Source organism: Triticum dicoccoides, chromosome 6B (assembly GCF_002162155.2).
Source record: "Triticum dicoccoides isolate Atlit2015 ecotype Zavitan chromosome 6B, WEW_v2.0, whole genome shotgun sequence".
NCBI classification, from domain to species: Eukaryota; Viridiplantae; Streptophyta; class Magnoliopsida; order Poales; family Poaceae; genus Triticum; species Triticum dicoccoides.
In genome coordinates, this window is record NC_041391.1 from 70,916,021 (window position 1) to 70,921,462 (window position 5,442).

The 5,442-nt window shown below is 47.4% G+C and overlaps 1 long non-coding RNA gene across 2 annotated transcripts; it reads left to right on the plus strand.

The window, feature by feature from the left end:
* Positions 1-637: 637 nt before the first annotated feature.
* Positions 638-5,070, plus strand: LOC119324627. Of its 2 annotated transcripts, XR_005157053.1 has the most exons (10): positions 638-1,023; positions 1,627-1,717; positions 2,239-2,728; positions 2,813-3,032; positions 3,129-3,326; positions 3,412-3,585; positions 3,654-3,963; positions 4,103-4,347; positions 4,433-4,558; positions 4,793-5,070. It is a non-coding gene; the product is annotated as an uncharacterized LOC119324627 (long non-coding RNA). The 2 variants fall into 2 exon arrangements; XR_005157054.1 differs by lacking the exons at positions 638-1,023; positions 1,627-1,717 and adding an exon at positions 1,760-1,916.
* Positions 5,071-5,442: the final 372 nt, after the last annotated feature.

A 5,442-nucleotide genomic window follows, 5' to 3' on the forward strand; every position in this document is an offset into this window, starting at 1 on the left:
GCGGATGCCGCACTTGGCACCGCCGGCAGGGGATCTTGTGAAGTTGTGTGCTCAAAATTATTCCGGCATGTCGCCATGGCCTGCCGTAACACAAACCAAGAGGAGTTCACCCCGGTGAAACCCTTCTTGACTCCAGTCAAAGGCGTAGATCACGCGGGCCCTACGGATTGGCTCATATCTGAAAACCGTGTGAGGGAGGGTCGAAAGAACACAGGAGAGAAATGTAGATCGCGGCGAGGGAGGGGCGGCGTCGCTGCGGCATGGCCAGATAAGTGTGGTAGTGGAGGGGAGTGGTGGTGCCCGATAGGGTTTGTTTGCGAACAAAACAGAGATTGACCGGTTTGACCGGCTTTTAGAAAAGCCGACCGGTCCAACCGGTTAAAAAAAGAAAATACTAAAAAAATATGAAAGAAAAAAGTAAAGTAAAATAAAGAAAATAGTTGTAATGAAATAAGAATGTAAACCGTGTAACACTACTTGACACTCGGCTTACATTTTCATGAAGGCGCGGGACTTAGCAAAAATCACGCGCGAAGCTGAAATCCTCTCCCTGCCCGGCTAAAATCCCCCCAAATCCACAAGCTCACTCTGTTTCCCCCCATTCCCTGCGCCGCCGAAATCCTCTGTGCCCGCCCCGCCGTCTCCGCCCACCCACCCACCGGCCGCCGCGCCGCCCCTCCTCCGGCGCCGTTCCTCTCCTCCAGATCTCCCCCGCCCCCACCCCACACATCGCCTTTTCCTCTCCCGAGCATGCCCGGCCGCCGCCGCCGCCCCCCGTCCCCCGTTCGCTAGGGTTGAGGTCGCTGGGCCTCCTCCGGCGGCAAGGTGCTCGGCGAGGATGAGAAGAACGCCGGGAACGTCTCCGCCCGGCCCGAGGTCACCGACACTGGCGCCCCGAGCACCTTCTCCTCAGGCGTCGCCGCCCCGTTCCTCTTAGACTCCGACGCTGCCGGCCACCTGCACCGCCGTCCTCTTCAACTCTTCTGCTTCGTCGACGGTCGCCACCACGCATCGAGGCCCAAGGTAGCGCCCCTCAACTCCTATCCCTCATCTGTGTTCGTGTTGTGCTGGGTCTCAAACGTATCTGAACAAAGCTACCAAGCAAGGCCTGATACGACTGAAGAAATAGAAAGTGTGCAATGTTATACCAACCGAAAATAAAAACTGTACAAGGCTTTATAGCATTACCATGGTCAAGTAGCTACCCGACCAACAGACATGATCACTGTTGTATATGTTCTAATACAAATATGCGTAGTTTGACACTGTCAAAGTAGTATTTTGATTCACTGTCTCGCATAATCAATTTTTTGTGAGTTTCAGAAATTTGTAAAAGTTCAGAAGTAAATTAAATTCTGCCAATTTGCGCCGTGATAGATACAATAACAGAGTACTTTTTAGTTAATAAAAGCTTTCACTCATGGCAGCAAGAAAAACTTGCATTCAGAGTAAAAGCTTTTAATGAGTACATATATATAACAGGTCGCAGACTTTTGATGAGTCAAAGCTTGAATTCAGAGTAGTCTGCAATTTGTTATTTGCAACCTGTTATTTCTGAGTAGTACATATATATATAACAGGGTAGCAAGATTTGAGCTGACTCGATGTTCTTGTCAACTTGGTCAGTTTGGAGGAAGAAGACTCCCAGGGACACCTCCAACTAAATTGCTCATGGCCAATTATCCTCAGCCCACATAGCACCTAGCACCGACGTGAGGTGAGGATCTCTGTCTTCCAGGACATTAAGTAAACTTTCTGGATCTCTGTCTTTCGTATCTGGATATAACCAAGAAGCTGGATATTAAGTAAACCAGGACATATTTTTGTCTTCCAAGATGTGTTCTTTTGACATATAACCAGGAAATCAAGTAAACTTCCTGGAAGGCACCTGCAATATACTCCTTAGTATCCAAGATGTAAGACAACTCTATGTTCTATGAAATTGTGCTTCTTGCCAAGAAGTTCTCGCCCTATGATTGTGAACTTTTGCATATGATTTTTTTTTTTGATAGCATATGAACTTTTAAACATGAACTTCTGAAGTGCTCTACTTTTGCATATGAACTTTTAAACATGCCCTTCTCAACTGCTTTCGTTTTGCATATGAAGTTTTGAAATTGATCTTTTGAACTGCTCTACTTCTGCATATGATCTGTTAAATGTGCCTTTTTGAACTGATTTTGTTTTGGATATGAAGTTTTCAACATGAACTAATCGCATTATTGTTTCTTGGAGCAGGTGTTAAGAAGATGCCAGGGAACAAAAAGAACAACAAAGTTGTGAGACTTGGCAATGTGATTGAAAGGTTAGGCAAGTTGACGGGGGTCATAAAGAAGGGCACCGGTGCGACACGTTCCACACAGGTAGGCAGGGCCAAACCCGCACAACGAGCCACGGTGGATGGTACCCAGGGTAGACGAAATGGTCGTACCCTTGTGTCCCGTGTTGCTAGCCCTATCCCCTCTGCCCATTCTGAGGAGGAGTCGGAGGAGGAGAGGGAGGAGGAGCTAGTTATGGAGGAGAGGGAAGAGGAGGCAGAGGAGGAGGGGGAGGAGGAGCTAGTTGTGCAGGAGGAGTTGGAGGAGGGAGAGTATGAGGTGGAGGAATCGGCAAAGCACATGGAATGGCCGGTTCCTAAGGAGACCAAAATCTAGTTGCGTGGGGTGTCCACGCTGCCTTCGCGACCATATCCACATAAGGGGATCATTGTTAAACCAGTTGGTGTGAGGTAAGTGCTTCTGTGGACTCTTAACTACGTCCTTACATTCAAGTTTTTTGCAGATACTAACTTACTTGCCTTTCCATTGTGCAGGGCCTTGGTGGTTATTCCAGAAGGCACAATCCCGCCATGACAGCCAAGCACCATCATTAGATGTCTTTGTAGGCATTATTAACCCGGCCTGGTTCCCATAGGAGACGGTGAGGAGGAGCCAGCTTGGTCTTGGGAGCATTGGAAACGCGCTCCAGATACGAAAGACAAGTGGGACAGGGAGTACCGCAGTGCTGCTGAGCGGGTGGTCAACGATTTTTGGGTAAAATTCTTTGTCAATTTTCTTAGTTATTTCTTTGCCAATATTCAAAATCATTGCATTGATAACTGTCTTATGCGAATTTATGCACTTTGGTAGGACTTCTTTACTTGCGTTGAGGGTATGGAGGATGAAGCTAATGAGGTCGTGGAGGAGATTGCCAAGAAGATTGTCCAAGACATGCCTTACGAGGCTCGCGTCAATGCTGTGGTAAAGTATTTCGCGCATGAACGCAAGATCCTTCTTAAAAAGCCGCTAGCCCGGAGAGTGCATCTCACCCGTTCCATGTACATGAAGGTAGTTTCCATTTAATTACTTGTGATTGCCTCGATTAAAACAACTTAGTTTCATTCCTAAGTTGGATGTATTTGACATACTTCAGGCGGTTCCCCCGTGGTGCAACAACAAGATTCCTTGCTACTAGCAAATCATATCTAGGTGGATAAACCCAGAGTGGAGGGCCACACGCAGAGCAGCTTCGGAGCGACGTGCCTTGATGGGTGGTCCGGTACACCTTCAAGGCAACCTCAACCTCCATGCTTACGTGCAGAAGAAGGTAATAATATATTTGGCTTATGAACTTCTCAACTTGTGCCCTTATGGATATTATTGCTTCTATTGCAGAATAGGGAGAGAGGTGAGGGTGAAGAGCCGCTCAATACCTTCACGGGATTATGTCTCTCCCGCAAGTCAAAGAAACTGGAAGGGGGGTGGGTCAACCCAAGGGCTGGGTTGAGGATTGATGCATATAATGGGAAGTTCAAGGAGTGCAACGGGCCCAACTCTGATCCAGCCTCACATGACATTGATGTTACGGTTTCCCTCAAGTCGGGACAAGGCAAGAAGCGTGGGCGGTTATATGTTGGTGACGGTTCCATCCGTAAGAAGGACATTCCAAAACTTGCCCACCTCCGTGCTACCACGTCGAGCTCAGGTCCTGCTATTGAGCGTCGCCCAGAGCCTGGGCTGCACATGATGCATCAATTCCATGAATGTTTTGCTTCATTGATCTCCCTTCGGGTTTCTTCTTTGCATTGCAACGATGGTAAACTTGTTGTGATGGCATATTGCAGGCTCGCCTAGAGGAAGAAAGCAGGTTGCGGCAGGAAGAAACCAGGTTGCGGCTGGAGGCTCAGGCCAATGCCCTACTTCAACAGGAGCAAGCCATGAAAATGCAGCAAGCCCTGTTTCAGCAGCAGGAATTCATGGTTAAACAGCAGGCGGCCCTGCAGGAGACGTTCGCTCGGTTCAGTACTAATATGCAGGGTTCTACTTTGCGGATCTTCCTCCTGTTCCGCCGCTTCCTACTTTTAGCTTTGTAAGTCTTCAACTTTTCAATCATGCATCTTACCATCATGCTTAAAGATCATGCATCTTACCATCTTACCGTCTCATGCTTGAAGTGTCCTCGATCGGGAGAAGACTCCAATAACTTTGTGGTAGGTGGATCTACACCTGCCCAAGCAAGCCCAGTGACACCCACTGCGGCTCATGGTGCTTCAACCTCCACACCACAATGATCACTCGAGGTAGTTGTCTATGCTTGTGCACTATTGATGCTTGTGTCTTGTTGTTGGTTGTGCCTCTCAACTTGTACCTTGTGTATTGTTGATGGTAGAGCCCACAAATGTTGATCCTTATATTATTCATACTTCTTAGCTTCAGTTTGAAATTTATATGTTGATGCTTGTTAAATCTTGTGCCTTATTGATCTGTAATTTAACTTTGGAAATTCTTACTTGGCTTCAATTTGAAACTTATAGGTTTGCATCGTGGATGTCATCAATGGTGGGCATACATGCTGTGGTGGAAGCTGATTGCATCTTTTAGGTTGAACTCATGCTAGGTGTGAACTTGGAACTCATGATTCCATTTGTGGACTCTTGTTGCATTTGTAGGTGAACCCTTGTTGAATATGTACGCTTGTGGACTTTGAACTCATGGCCCTTTTGTTTGTGAACTCTTGTTGCATATGTACACATGTTTTTGTGAACCTTCTTTGAATATGTATGCATCTGTGGACTACTCATGGTTGGTTTGTTATGGTTGTCAACTTGTAGTATATTGTTGCTGTGAACTTTGCTGTATATATATTGTTGGTGCTCCCAGAAGCCATTTGTAGCATATAGTTGCATACGTACACAAATAAAATGCTACTAGCGCTATAAGCCGCGTGTCCCAGCGGCAAGCACCCGGTTTATAAGGCATGTATATGCCCCCAATGGGCTGTAAGCCGTGTGTCCCAGGCTACTAGCGCCATTATGCCACGACCCTGCTGGGCTGTAAGCTGTGTGTCCAAGGACGCGGCACCCGGCTTATAAGCCATTATCCGACGACCCCGCTAAATATAAGCCAGATTGGGGGCCCGCGGTTTACATTTATACCGTGTGCTTGCCTCGGCCCTCGGTTTACA